The 16,133-nt window shown below is 37.5% G+C and overlaps 1 pseudogene; it reads left to right on the plus strand.

The window, feature by feature from the left end:
• The first annotated feature begins 13,621 nt into the window (after window positions 1-13,621).
• LOC131825572 (large ribosomal subunit protein eL8-like) lies at window positions 13,622-14,429 on the plus strand (annotated as a pseudogene).
• Window positions 14,430-16,133: the final 1,704 nt, after the last annotated feature.

Consider the following 16,133-nt stretch of genomic DNA (forward strand, 5'->3'; position numbering starts at 1 on the left):
CGGGTGGAGGCCAGAGAAGCTACCAAATGTCCTACAATGTGCAGGAAAACCCCTCTCACTAAAGAATGATCTAACCCCAAATCTCAATGGTACCAAGATTGAGAAACTCTGTTTTAAATTAATAATTATGATGTTGCCCTTTGCAAATTCTATGCAAGAAAGAAGGATATTGTGTATGTGGATTTTAGCTCTGAATTTTAGAGTTAACATTTAAGGGCACTGGTCACTGAAGTGACTTTGAGTCTGCGCATTTCTAGTGTAGTCCTGTACAAGAGGGGGTTCCACAGTTGGGCCCATACTGTAGTGCCAGCTCCCTACCACGTGCAACATATTCATGTGGCTCAACTCTACTTTTATCCCTGGCCCTAGCACTTGCTTTCCTTCTGAGCCATAAATGTTTTAGCAATAGCTCTTGCCATTACCAAGGTGATAAGGGCCCAACTATTCCTGCTTGTCCCACCAATGCAAACAAAAAAGGACCTGTGCAAGGTATTGACTGACAAGGAGAGACCACTGCAATAAGCCTATTAATAGGCAATAAGTCTATTGGTGCAATGAAGTTGAGAATGTTCTATCTTCCTAACTGGATGCCTTGAGAGCCAAGAGGAGAAAAATAGAGCCCGAAAGTACAGGGGTGTTGACCCTCCAGGGGGAAGAATGAAGATATACAAGATGAGATGGAGGCAGGAGAAAATCTCCTTGCCCTTCTGATTCATGGTGGACTGTTTTAAGGTACTGTGATTCCTTGATGTCAACCCAGATTTATCCTGCAGGACTCAGCAGTCAAACACATTTTTGGGTGATATGATAGCCAGCACAGAAACACATCACTCTGTATTTGGTTTCCCTCTTTCATGCCTTACTTTTCTTTTTCATCTTGTGCTTCCTTGTACGCAGAGGAGGCAAAATTGAAGCTCTAACTCTTTTAGGGCTTTTGACTGGGACTCAGAATTGGACTGACATATTCACGTTAACTAGGGAAAAGCATAAAGATGTATTTAATTAAAGTTTTGCATGACAGAGAGCCCTCATAAGTAAATGAAGACCCCAAGAAGCAGTTAGATTTGAATGTGTGTCTACACTGAATTGAACAGAGTAATAAGTTGTGAAACTGTGGCAATGCATATGGGCTTGGGCTAGGATAGTTAATTAGGTAAAGAAGTGACTAGAGATAGAGGTTTTAGTTTAACAAGATTTATTTTTATAGATTTATTTCAGTGGTAAGAATGTAAGTTTTCTCCTGATGCTGGAAGGATACTTCCTATCTGGGGTTTAATCTGCTTTCAAGTAGGAAGAGTCACAGCACCCGTCTTGCACCTGCTGATTTTCAAGGGTCTTGAACTCTAAATAATCCTTATGTCAAAGTGGTACATTTTGAGGTGGTGTATTCTGCCATCCATTAGTACCCTCCAGTAAAGCATCAGATATAATTTTGTCTCAGGGTTTCTTTTTTGGAAAAACTTGCACTAAAACACACTGTATTAGAAGTATGAGGGCAGGGGCTCCTGGGTGGCTCAGTGGGTTAAAGCCTCTGCCTTCGGCTCGAGTTGTGATCCCAGGGTCTTGGGATCAAGCCCCGCATCGAGCTGTCTACTCAGCAGGGAGCCTGCTTCCTCCTCTCTCTCTGCCTGCCTCTCTGCCTACCTGTGATCTGTCAAATAAATAAATAAAATCTTAAAAAAAAAAAAAAAAGAAGTATGGAGGGCATATGGAGCCATGGTCAGCAGGGAGACTGTAGAGGCAGGTTGAGGCCAGTGCATGGAGCACCTTCAAAGTCAAACTAAGGATTCAAAAGAAGCTCAGGTTTCAAGAATCTATGATTGTGTATTCACAAAGAGTGGTCAGAACAGAATTCTGCATCAATAAAGTGACTTAGTGCCTCTCTAGGCATTCATTAGCTAATTAAACTGGGCAGCAGAGATTGCTGATTCTTTCTTGTCACGTAATTCCTAGGAATCTCTCTTTTGCTTAATTATGTGGGGTGTACTCTGCTTCCTGTCAGCAGCCCATCTCTCATGTGCTGAGGAGTAAAGGCCTGCCAGAAGTGAACTGGAGCTTCTTCAGGGAATTAGTAGGGAATCTGCAGCAACCGTAAGCATGAAAATGTCTCCACCTGACCAGAAGAGACGTTTTAGTGCTCAAACACCCTAAGGACCCCCAAGCATGTCTTCCATATCATATCTGTATCTCTACGGGACTTTGGGCAATTTCCGAAGCTATCGTGGAAACCTGTTGTTGTTTACGTTTCTGATGTAAGTGTTTTGGGGATAAAGCAAGAACAGTTATAAACTAACAAAATACATGACAAACAGACTGTTTACAGACAATGAAATCAGTGAACAGGTTGATTTTATCTCTAAAGTTAACTTGCACTCCTTATGTTTTACACAATGTAGTCTATCTTATGTGGTAATGAGGGCAAACATAAATGATATAAATATATTTTATGTTTGGTGAGTTTCCTTATCAAGGTTAAAATAAAATAGGAATATTATATTCACATTGTGTTAGTGATTTCTTGATTTGATTTCTGCAGAAGTATACCTTGAGACAAGGATTCAAATGAAAGCAGTATATTTGGGAGGAAATGTCAGAAAAGATCTGATAGGGAGAGGAGAAGTGAGACTGGGAAAGAAAGAAAACCCAAACTGTATGTCATCAAGTAAGCTACCACAATGTGCAACCAGAGTGTAATCCACTGGGGAATTTGGGGTGGCAGTGAAACACAACTTTATAGTTGTCCCAGGAAAGGTCAAGGAAGCTAACATATTTATTTTCTACATCCCCGTCTTTCACTGGATGAAGTCTGTTTCAGGGAGCTCTACTAGATTTCCTTTTAAAACCATCAACCATTTCTCTTTTTTGCAATTTTCCAGTGAAGGATCTGGTACCAACTTGCATCTAAACAAGTATGCTCAGCTTAGTCTTATGTCTTGCTAGAGTGAAAACTTAACTACAAATGGCTTGGATGTGGGTCAGGGTCATGCACACAAGTTCTCCATTGACAACTGCTCACTGAACCATCAGCTTGAAATATTAGAAAGAACACTGGATGCAGCTGAAGAAAAAGAAATCAGGAATCATCAGTTGTCATGACACTCATGGGTAGTGTATCAGAGATTGAATTTTAGGTCTTATGAATCTTCTTGATGGGTCCTTTCTATTATGGAGCATAGCTTCTTTTTTTTTTTTTTTTATTTATTTGACAGAGATCACAAGTAGGCAGAGAGGCAGGCAGAGAGAGAGAGGGGAGGAAGCAGGCTCCCTGCAGAGTGGACAGCCCGATGTGGGGCTCGATCCCAGGACTCTGGGATCATGACCTGAGCTGAAGGCAGCGGCTTTACCCACTGAGCCACCCAGGCGCCCCTGGAGCATAGCTTCTTGAATGATTGTGTTCCTCATATCACTTACCTCACTGATGGTCATAATATTGGGGATCAATAGAAACTTGTGAATCAACTGTGAGGGATTTTGGAAGGGAATGTATTCTTAGATACTCCTGTCCAAATCTTGTCTTAAATTCTTCCGTCTTAGAGGGAATGGGCATCTGTTCAAGGGATGTAACTTGTACCTGATGGGGGTATCTTGTACCAAAACTATCTATGGGGCTGAATCTCAGCAGCCAACAAAACTGATTTTTTCTGTGTCCTCCAATTTTCAAGGACTCTTCTTCCTCTTAACTCACAACTCTTTGCAAAGCTCCAGGGACAATAAATCTGAGTTCATCCTGTTATAGCAGTTAATGGACTTAAGAACAACTGAGCTGAAAAGTCATACCCAGGCAGGAGTTACAAATTATCCAAGTCAGGATAAAAGCTTCATCAATATTGACTCCATCTAATGGTTTGTGTCAGAGGAAGAAATCTCATTATGATAATGGCATCTTCTTCCTAAAGCACTGCTCTTTGGACTGAAGTTCTATAAATGTATCAATATCAACAAGAATTTAGTTAATAAAGCTGAATTGTTGAATATCTATCTTTACTCATTATCTAATGTATTGATAATATAAAAGGTTTCTAGGAGTGAAATCTTGAAAAATATTGTGGTGAGAAATGAAAGGAAATTTGTGGAGGACGAGGTAGCATTGTGAATCATATAGGACCATGCAAAATGGATTATGCAAAGCCAAGGATATGGGAATTTATGGCTTTTCATTCAAATCTTTAGGCCATCAGCTAGAATGAGACAAGTTCTCCTGCTGGTTTGACTAAGACTTATGTAAATTCATAAATATGTCTGGTCACTCAAAATGACTTGATGGAATTCACCTAAAAAAGAGGAGGTGGCTCAGTCAAGGAGAGGAAGCTGACATATTATGGGTAACCAGGAAATCACTCTTATAAATAAAAGGAAAGGAAGTGATAAACTCAAGTACATACAAAAAATAGATTTACTAAGCAAAAAGAGCACTCATTCGGAGTTAAAGCAGTGACTTTTTCATAATTCATCAATGAATTTTTTGTGAGTTCCCTTATTGGGCAAGATATTATGTTGGTGTGCTAATGTATAGAAACAATCTTGAATTATATTTTTCTTTTTTTAAAATATAGGTGATTATACATACTACAAATAGAGAAGCATAGGTTAAGAAAGTATTCAGCAGAATATTGCCATGGAATGTTCAAGGGGAAGAGATGTTGGATATAATTAACCTCAACATTTTACATGAGAGATTGAAGCTCAGAGCTTGGAAGTACCAATGTTACATGACAGAGGCAGAAGGTGTTAACTTTTTTTCTTAACTAGGTGACCAAAGAACATTTAGCTTGGCTAGATGACAATGAAAATATTAAATGCATTATTATGATGAATAATGTTTTCTTAAAATTAATTTTCTTAGTAAATAGAGATTATTTAAATGAGAATAATCCATGGTGCAATTACTATTCACTTTAACTAGCATTTGTGATCACAACTTATGTCCCAGGAGCCATGCTAAATATTTTACATCTATTTTTTCATTTAATTCCTACCACAGGATGGAAGATATATGTTATGATGAACAATAAGGAATTATTATCCTTATGCTTAAGCAATTCAGATTTAGAGAGAGACCCACACACAGACCTAATTAGTAATAAACATAATGCAACAAGTAGAGTAACACAAGTATATTATGTCTTTAAGTATATGGAAGAAGAATCAATCAATTCTGCCCAAAAAAAGATCAAGAAATTCTTAATTAGAAAATATAATCTTGGACCTCTGACTTTTTCCTTTTTAATGAGTTTCCTGGGTAGAATAATGAAGGATAAGGATCTTTTTTTTTTTTTAATATATAATTTTTTTATTTTTTATAAACATATATTTTTATCCCCAGGGGTACAGGTCTGTGAATCACCAGGTTTACACACTTCACAGCACTCACCAAAGCACATACCCTCCCCAATGTCCATAATCCCACCCCCTTCTCCCAAACCCCCTCCCCCCAGCAACCCTCAGTTTGTTTTGTGAGATAAAGAGTCACTTATGGTTTGTCTCCCTCCCAATCCCATTTTCTTTCATTTATTCTTCTTGTACCCACTTAAGCCCCCATGTTGCATCACCACTTCCTCATATCAGGGAGATCAGACTTGAACTACAGATTAAAGGGTTTGTCCCTTAGAAGTGTCTAACTCATAGAAGAATACATCTGTGTTTGACCACTTTCCTGACTTGACTCGTTTTAGGAACTAATCCCAGGAGTCCTGTTAGCTCTTCCCTGACCCTAATTTCAGTTTTTTTTCCTTTCTCTTACTCTGAAAGCTGATTTAGAACTTGCCTCACTATGCAGTGGAGACATGAAATTATTTTCAAGAGACCATTCTATTGTTCACATAGTTCCCCTGGCTTGAAAGATCCTTATCCTTTGCGAAATAAGTCAAGCGAAAATAATTTCATGTCTCCACTGCATAGTGAGGCAAGTTCTAAATCAGCTTTCAGAGTAAGAGAAAGGAAAAAAAACTGAAATTAGGGTCAGGGAAGAGCTAACAGGACTCCTGGGATTAGTTCCTAAAACGAGTCAAGTCAGGAAAGTGGTCAAACACAGATGTATTCTTCTATGAGTTAGACACTTCTAAGGGACAAACCCTTTAATCTGTAGTTCAAGTCCAAGAGTCACGTTCAAGGAGAAAAGGAATAGAAGTTACAGGGAACCTCTTCATTTGAAGAGATTCTCATTAAAAAAAAAAAAAAAAAAAATCTGTTTGCTCCCAACCTCTTCTGGAAGAAGCCTTAATTCAGTCCTTCAGTGAATCTGCAGGATGCCTGCCAGTTTCCTTTTCTGACATCTCTTGCCTTCAACATTGTTTTTCCTCACAGATATCACATTCTCTCTCAAGCATAATGAGCATCATTACAGTATATTGTATGGCCTATGCACATTTTAGTTCACATATTAGTTAATTTGCCTATTACATCAGAGTCATGTTTGCTTCCCCTTTCCCTCACTTGCTCAACATCTCCTATTTCTTCTATTTGGGAGAAAAACAACAACAGAAATATGTCAGGCTTTGCCTTTTCTTGCCCTCTTCTCCTCTGAACATGAGACTCTGACTTTGTAAATCTCAGCTCTTCCTATCTCAGAAACATTTGTCTTGTCATCTTCCTTCAGAGGGCCTTATTCTGCATCGAGAAGAGTCAGTAGCCTTCTTTCTTTTAGCAGGTGGATTTGAAATAGTCAAACTAATAGGAGGTACCCAAGCAAAAACAGCACCACAAATGGATTCTTACTCTACTTTTTTATTCATTTTGTTAATCATTAGATATTTTGTTAGGGTTTATTATGTACCAGGTCCTCTTGTGGTTGCTGACAATGTGGTTATAAACATGGCAAACAGAAACCATAACATATTGAATCTGATAGTGCAATAAAGACAGATAATGCACAAAAAAGCAACATAGTAATTTTTCAGAGTTGAGACATGGGCCAATCAGGAAATGTATAGCACAGTGAGAGCTATGACAGGCAGACTAACCTAGTCTGGAAAAACCAGAGATTTTGCTGAAGAATTTTAATTGAGACTTAAAATGGAATGTGTGTGTGTGTGTGTGTGTGTGTGTGTGTGTGTGTAAGTAGGGAGAGGGAATTCCAGTCTTTGTGGGGGAAAGTAGCTTGACATTTTTGAAGAATTAAAGAATATTGTGGCTGAACTGTGGTAAGGGAAAGATGGATCTGGACAAATTGAAGATGTGGGTAGGGGCAGATAATGCAGGACCTTATAGACCGTGTTAATACATTTGATCTTTATCTTAAGTGTAACAAAAAGAAGTTGAAGGGTTTTAAGTAGGAATATTACAGATTGATATTTGCATTTCCAGAAGAGTACTCTATGAGCTTTGTGGGAATAGATTAAAGAGGAGCAATGGTGGGTATAAGGAAATTTGGTAATAATGGTAAGTCAGTAGTGTAGGTGTGAGACATTGGCTTCCTAGTCTAGGAAGGTGCCAAAAAGATAGACATGGAAAGACTGAAAAATACCTAAGAGGTTTAATGTCAGAACTTTGCAGTTGGGTAGAAAAGTTTGGGGAGTAAGGGAGAGGAAGAATAAGTGGCCATGCTGCTCACTCAGGTAGTAAACTTTGAAGATAAGTGAAACATTAGAGTGAAAATGAAGGGTTCATTTTTCACTTTTGGATGTGGTTGAGAACCCCGTAAAAAATGGTATTCAAAAAAGGGGTAAGGAGAGAGGAAAACATTTCGGAGTCACTGGCATGTAGGTAGTGATTAAAGTTATGCATTTCCTGGAAGAGATTGAAGCATGATAAGAAAAGAGAATCTAGAACAAAACTCTGACAAATTTCATTTTTCAAAGGTCAGAGGAGGAGGAAATGTTAAAAGAAACTGAAAAGAAATAGCTAGCAAACTAGGAGGAAACCAGGAAGTTTTTCAATGAGAAGGCTATGGTGAACCAAGAAGACTCTGAAAAAGATAGCCAGGAGAGGAGAACCAGAAAGGGTTCATTGAGTTTGGCAGCAATGAGATTTTTGGAGAGGGCTGTTTTGTTTTGTAGAGCTGGGAACAGAATGGTAAAACCAAAATTGAAATGGTTTGAAGAAAATATGTGGGAAAGAACTAGAGGAAGGAAATTATTTCTGGAAGTTTGGCCCTGATGGAGAGAGAAAGCAGTGACAGTGGTTAGAAGACACTATAAGTAGTCCAGTGAAGTTTACTTAAGATTAGAGAAATACCTTTGTTTAAATGATAGTGGCAAAGAGAAGTTCTGATTCTTGATGTGAAGATAGATCATCTTTACAACTATTATCACCATAGTAGCTGAAGGAAGAGGGTGAGTTTAGAGCCATTTGCTGATGGCCAGCGAATCTATCCATTAAACTGAGACCTAAGCCGTTTTCTTGACAGTTTCTTCCTTTGAATGCAATTCTGGGAGTCTTGTTTCTTGCTGCTTAACATCTGTAGGCTTAGAGAATCTTTTTTTTTTCTTTTCTTTTTTTTTCTTTTCTTTTCTTTTTTTTTTTTAACACAGACAGTGCTAATATATCCTGGATTTTTAATCTAGTTTTTCCTCTCTCTCTCTCTTTCTCTCTTTTTTTTTCTTTTCTTTTTATTTTATTTTATTTCTTTTCAGTGTTCCAGAATTCATTGTTTATGCACCACACCCAGTGCTCCATGCAATATGTGTCCTCCATAATACTCACCACCATCCTCACTCTACCCCCTCCTCCCCTCCAAAACCCTCAGTTTGTTTCTCAGAGTCCACACTCTCTCATTTGCCTCCCCCTCCAATTTTCTCCAACTCACTTCTCCTCTTCATCTCCCAATGTCCTCTGTGTGATTTCTTATGCTCCACAAATAAGAGACCATATGATAATTGACTCTCTCTGTTTGACTTATTTCATCACCATAATCTCCTCCAGTCCCATCCATGTTGATACAATAGTTAGGTATTCATCCTTTCTGATGGAGGCATAATACTCCATTGCATAAATGGACCATATCTTCTTTATCCATTCGTCCACTGAAGGGCATCTTGGCTCTTTCCAGAGTTTGGCGAGTGTGGCCACTGCTACTATGAACATTGGGGTACAGGTGGCCCTTCTTTTCACTACATCTGTATCTTTGGGGTAAATACCCAGTAGTACAATTGCAGGGTCATAGGGTAGCTCTATTTTTAATTTCTTAAGGAATCTCTACACTGTTTTCCAAAGTTGCTGCACCGAGTTGCATTCCCATCAATAGTGTAAGAGGGTTTCCTTTTCTCCACAACCTCTCCAACACTTGTTGTTTACTGTCTTGTTAATTTGGGTCATTCAAACTGGTGTAAGGTGGTATCTCTTGATTTGAATCTCCCTGGTGGCTAATGATGATGAACATTTTTGCATGTGTCTGTTAGCCATTTGTATGTCTTCTTTGGAGAAGTGTCTGTTCATGTCTTCTGCCCATTTTTTTTGACGTGATTTTCTGTTTCCTGTGTGTTGAGTTTGAGGAGTTCTTTATAGATCTTAGGTATCAGCCCTTCATCTGTAGTGTCATTTGCGAATATCTTCTCCCATTCTGTGGGTTGCCTCTTTGTTTTGTTGACTATTTCCTTTGCTGTACAGAAGCTTTTGATCTTGATGAAGTCCCAAAAGTTCGTTTTTGCTTTTGTTTCCTTTGCCTTTGGAGATGTAACTTGAAAGAAATTGCTATGACTGATGTCGAAGAGGTTACTGCTTATATTCTCCTCGAGGATTTTGATAGATGCCTGCCTCACATTGAGGTCTTTTATTCATTTCAAGTTTCTCTTTGTGTATGGTATAAGAGAATGGTTGAGTCTCATTCTTCTACACATAGCTGCCTAATTTTTCCAGCACCATTTATTGGAGAGACTGTCTTTTTTCCACTGTATATTTATTCCTGCTTTGGCGAAGATTATTTGACCACAGAGCTGAGGGTCTATATCTGGGCTTTCTACTCTGTTCCACTGGTGTCTGTATCTGTTTTTGTGCCAGTACCATGCAGTCTTGGTGATTACAGCTTTGTAGTAAAGCTTGAAATCAGGCAACATGATGCCCCCAGTTTTGTTTTGCTTTTTCATCATTTTCTTAGAAATTCTGCATCTCTTCTGGTTCCATACAAGTTTTAGGATTGTTTATTCTAGCTCTTTGAAAAATGCTTGTGGAATTTTGATCAGGATGGCATTGAAAGTATAGATAGCATCCATTCCTGATTAAAACTATTCAAAGTATACGGGTAGAGGGAACATTCCTCAACTTCATAAAATCTGTTTATGAAAAACCCACAGCGAATATCACCCTCAATGTGGAAAAGTTGACAGCCTTCCCTTTGAGATCAGGAACATGACAAGGATGCCCACTCTCACCACTGTTGTTCAACACAGTACTAGAAGTCCTAGTAATAGCAATCAGACAACAAAAAGAAGCAAAACGTATTCCAATTGGCAAAGAAGAAATCAAACCCTCTCTCTTCACAGAAGACATGATACTTAAAATGGAAAACCCAAAAGACTCCACCCCAAACTACTAGAGCTCATACAGTGATTTAGTAATGTGGCAGGATACAAAACCAGTGCACAGAAATCAGTTGCTTTCTTATCCACTAACAATGAAAATATAGAAAGAGAAATTAGAGAATCGATTCTGTTTACTATAGCACCAAGAACCATAAGATACCTGGGAATAAACCTAACCAAAGAGGTAAAGGATCTGTACACTAGGAACTACAGAACACTCATGAAAGAAACTGAAGAAGACCCATAAAGATGGAAGACCATTCCATGCTCATGGATCAGAAGAATAAACATTGTTAAAATGTCTATACTGTCTAGAGCAATCTATATTTTCCTCTCTTTCTGTTCCCATGGACTGTGGTTTTTTTCACTTCAGTTACATTTTTTAAAGATGTTCTGTTTTGTATCATGTGTTGCAAGGGAAGAACTTTATATTTAAACCTTGATTTTTAAGCCTCCATTCTGACCAGAATCTAAACCTCTATTCACTTTTACTAAGAAACCTTCTATGCTTTCAACTATTATCAAAAGTGCTACGTGAAAACAGACTAAACTCCTATATTATAGTATGTCTATGCCTGGAAATTTCTGTTGCCTTGCCCATCTACTGGTGTAAAGCCCTTTCTGTATGTTAACTCTTACTGGTGTTCAATATTAGGCGTATATGTTATTAGGATTATTACTCTTCCCTGGATTCTGCCAGAGATGTCTTTATTTCTCATGGTCCTTAGTAAAGAAGTGACAAAATATCTCAGTGTTTTATTTCTATAGCAAATAATAAATAAACAAATTCCATGGGTTGGCAATATTACTTGTTTACTAAAAACTATAAAACAGTTTTGAAAGAAATTAAACACATAAACAGAAGGACTATGTTCATGGATTGGAAGAGTTAATATTTTTAAGGTTGTAATATTTCCCAAATTGATCTAAAATTTAATGTAATCCCTATCAAAATCCCAGTTGCCCTTTGTATAGAAATTGATAAGCTCATTCTAAAATTAATATGAAAATGAAAGAGATCCAGAAAAAAGGACAAAGTTGGAAGTCTCACATGTCCTGATTTCAAGGCTTACTACAGAGCTACATTAATCAAGATAATATGGTAGGGGCACCTAGCTAGCTTAGTTAGTAGAACATACAACTCCTGATCTCAGGGTTGTAAGTTCAAGTCCCAAGTTGGGTATAGAGATTACTTAAAAATAAAATATATTTTTTTAAAAAGGTAACATGGTGGTGACATAAGGATAGACAGACTGATCAATGGAAAGAAATTGAGAGTCCAGAAATAAAACCACATATCAACGAAAGGTGATGGGACAATTAGATACCCACATTTAAAAGAATAAAGTAGGACCCATGTGGCACACCATATATTAAATTTAGTGCAAAATGTGTCAAAGTCCTACATTTTAAAGCTAAAAGCATAAAACTCTAAAAGAAAATGCAGTCGTGAGTCTTCATGACTTTGAATTAGGTAATGATTTTTAGATATATTAAAAATACACACACACAAAGAAAAGAAAATAAACAAATTGCAGTTTATCCAAATAAAAACCGTGCTTCAGAGGCCATATCAAGAAAGGGAAAAGACAGCCTATAGAATGTGGAAATATATTTGCAAATTTTATACTTAATAAGGGACTGGCATCCAGAATATAAGGAACTCTTACAACTAATAACAAAAAAAAAATAATCCAATTTAAAAAGTTATAAAGCTATTGGAATAGACATCTCTACTTTATTTTGACAAATAAAGTCTTTCTGAACTCTTTAAAATGAAAAAAAATATCAATGCACACACTTATCACAGCCTCTACTTTTGCCTTCTTTCTTCTGTCTGCTGTTTTCTTTCACTCATTTAACTGTATGTTAGGAATTCTACTAAGAAATAATGGGGTCAGAGGAGGGTCAAAATAAAATTGTTTAATTTTTTTACTCACTGGAAAAAAAGCCCAACTGTTTAATAGAGTTAGAAAGTAATTATTCAAATGTATTTGAGTCACCATATGGACTCTGATTATCTGTGCTTTTCCTGTCACTCATTATGAGAATAGTTAAGATGTAAATGAATCTTAGAGTTATCTATACATTGTAATATAATGACAGTGTCTTCATTGACAAAATAGAAATGTTATTTAGAAGTAATGACTGAGATACAGACTAAGTGATCAAGAGGATTGCTTTTGAAAATTTGAAGCAAATTATTCGTGGAGCATAACCAATAGCATGGAGGACATGGGGAGTTAGAGAGGAGAAGGGAGTTGGGGGAAATTGCAAGGGGAGGTGAACCACGAGAGATTATGGACTCTGAAAAACAATCTGAGGGTTTTCAAGGGGTGGGGGGGGTGGGAGGTTGGGGTACCAGGTGGTGGGTATTATAGAGGGCACGGATTACATGGAGCACTGGTTGTGGTGAAAAATAATGAATATTGTTATGCTGAAAATAAATTTAAAAAAAGGAAAAAAAAGAAAATTTGAAGCAAAATGTTGTAAATTTCCTTTAAAATTTGGGATCTCTCTGATTGGAATGACCAATCACTTTCCATTTCTAGGTTTTCTCAGTTATGGACAAGAGACAACGTGGATAAGGGTATGACTCTGAGGTAGATCTAGGTTTCCTTTTGGCTCCATTACTTTCTTCCTTTGCTGTAAAAGGTGAAAAATCAAAACAACTTTATAATTTTTGAGGCACTACTGTAAGAATTAAAAAAATAAATATGTGAAATGTTTAGAACAGAGCCTGGCTTAGATGATTGCTCAATTAGTGGCAACAATAACCTTGCTATGTACTATTACTGTGTATACTAATGACTCCAGAAACAAATATTCTAATTTCATTTATCTGTTTAATACAATCAATCTTGAAAATTTGTTTTCATTTAAACAACAAATTAGATTATATACTTAACAGAGTTTAGTAAAGTATTTTGATTATTAAGAGAGAATGATTTAGTTAAGGATCTCTGTAGGCTTTTTTCCCAAAGTGGATAGAATGGTCACAGATAAGGAAGTTATTTTTCATCACTTCCTCAATATCAGATAAAATATGACAGGAGATTCAGGAGGTTACATGAGATTTCCTGATGCAAATGTTTGGGGAGCAAAAGTCATACATAAGATTTTGTTTAGAAATGAATCATCAGAGCTCTCTCTTCCAGCCATCTGAGATGCTGAAAGGACAGAAGACTAAGAGGAAGAAGCTGGCTCAAGCCCCTGCTATTGTAAAGAAGCAGGAGACCAAGAAGATGGTCAATCCCTTGTCTGAGATAAGGCCCAAGAATTTTAGCATCAGACAGAACATCCTGCCCAAAAGAGACCTCATTTGACAAATAGTCCTACTACATCCGGCTGCAACGGCAAAGGGTTATTTTCTATAAATGTCTAAAAGTGCCTCTCATGATTAACCAGTTCACCCAGGCCTTGGATCACCAACAGCTACTCAGCTGCCTAAACTGGCCCACATATACAGACCAGAGACAAAGCAAAAGAAGAAGCAGAGATTGTGGTTCTGGGCTGAGAAGAAAGCTGCTGGCAAAGGGGATATCCCCACTAAAAGGCCTCCTGCCCTTCAAGCTGGAGTTAATCTTGTCACCACCTTGGTGGGAAACAAGAAGTCTCAGCTGGTAGTGATTACACATGATGTGGATCCCATTGAACTGGTTGTCTTCCTGCCTGCACTGTGTCCTAAGCTGTGGGCTTCCCTACGCATTACCAAGGGGAAGGCTAGGCTGGGGCATCTGGTTCATGGGAAGACCTGCACCACTGTTGCCTTCTCACAGGTTAATTCAGAAGACAGGGGAGCTCTGGCTAAGCTGGTAGAAGCCACCAGGACCAAGTACAATGACAGATATGATGAGATCCACCATCACGGTGGTGGGGGGAGAGAGGGGCAATGTCCTGTGTCCAAAGTCTGTGGCTCACATTGCCAAGTTGGAGAAGACAAAGGCTAAAGAACTACCCACCAAACTGGCCTGAGTGGATGCTGTTGAATTTTCTTTACAGAAAAGTAATAAAAAGTTCTCTTTCAGTCACTTAAAAAAAAAAAAAGGAAATGAGTCATCAGTACCCAACCTTATCACAGAAGGCAGTTAAATTAAGTTGCCTCTTTTAAGAAGCAAACCCTATGGGAATTGGGTTCCTTGTGCTGCTATTTAACATCAAATTTTTTAAAAATCCAAACAATCTTTTTTTATATTTAAAAACTTTTTTTTTTAAGTTAGGGAGCCATGATCTGAACATGTTTTTAATATTGACTCATATTTAACTTGCATTTTATTTGTTATTTTTTGCCATGCCTTCATTTTGGATTATTAGATTTATTATCCACATATTTTATATACAATTGATCAGATTTATTATCAGTGAATTTTATACTTTGTTTTTACTTTTTTCTTTACTAATTGTTTGCAATTATACTATTTTTCATCATGGTTGTATATTCTTTGTCTACTAAGTAATACTCATTTGCTATTTTCCATATTGACATACTATAAAAATAGTAGAGTTTAAAAACCTAATACAAATAACTTATTAAATAAGTAATGATGGTTTCGAGGTATGTTTGAATGATGGAAGGTTTTGAAATACTGTGGTAGGATGAACTTTAAGGATCAACTTGCAAAGACACTGTTCTTGAATTTTTAGTCTCAGGAGAAAACACACTTAAGGAGGTGCAATTATTCTTTCCATTCACTTAGCTTGATATCCAAATATAAAGTCTAAAAACATTACTGGGGAATGTGTCAGGGACACTCTGAAGTGAGGAAGTGCAAGGCATGTCCAGGAATTGAAAGCCTATTGTGATTGGTGCAGAAGAACATGCAGTGGCAATGAGCCTGTGGAGGAAAAACAAGCCTGAATACCAAACTAAGTAGTTTAGACTTTATTCAGGGAATTTATTAAAGCAATGGGTTCGTGAAAAGTTGGATAATCGCATTTCTTTCACATTATCACGTGCTGCCCTTTATGCATGGGGAACTGAGTCAGTTTTAGAGCGAATGCATGGAATGTTCTTCTGACAGAGAAGTAAATGCCAAGGCCAGAGGTCATTAGCACATCTTCAGAGCCATAAAATTGGAATTGTGGATCTACTGAAAGACTTTGACTTAAAAAGAAAGCAGTTACAATTAAAGCAAGTATTAAAGAGTGTAATTGACGGGACATTTGCCAACTTTGAATTAATTAGATTTAGCTTTAATCTCTAGAAGTGCTGGTTGCAGCAAAATGAAACCATCCTTCTTCAATGTTGTAAGACATTAATGTTCCCATTATGATTCATTTACAGATTGAGCTCTTCCCAACTCTAATCTATCTGGTTGGTTAAAAATGAAGCGGTGGTTGCAAATAACCTGGGCTATTAGGAAGACCTCCATGGGATTCTAAATTAGTCAAGTGAAAGGCATTGCTCCCATTTCACTGTTACGAAAATGTAACCAACAAGTTCTACATTGCCAGGTTTTGCTCTGTGCTTGTGCATGGGTCTGAGTGCGTGAACATGCATAGGAATGCGTGCTTTTAGTGAAATGGGCAGGTATGAGATGTATTGATTGGGTTCTTCCTGTAATTGACTGAGTAGCAAACCTGTCACTTCTCCAAGTAGTGAATCATGTTGACAGAATTCATTACATTTTATAAGTTTTTGTCTTTGTCCACATCATTTGTAGTTGAAGCACATTTGGC

The sequence above is a fragment of the Mustela lutreola genome, chromosome 2 (assembly GCF_030435805.1).
Source record: "Mustela lutreola isolate mMusLut2 chromosome 2, mMusLut2.pri, whole genome shotgun sequence".
In the NCBI taxonomy this organism is placed as follows: domain Eukaryota; kingdom Metazoa; phylum Chordata; class Mammalia; order Carnivora; family Mustelidae; genus Mustela; species Mustela lutreola.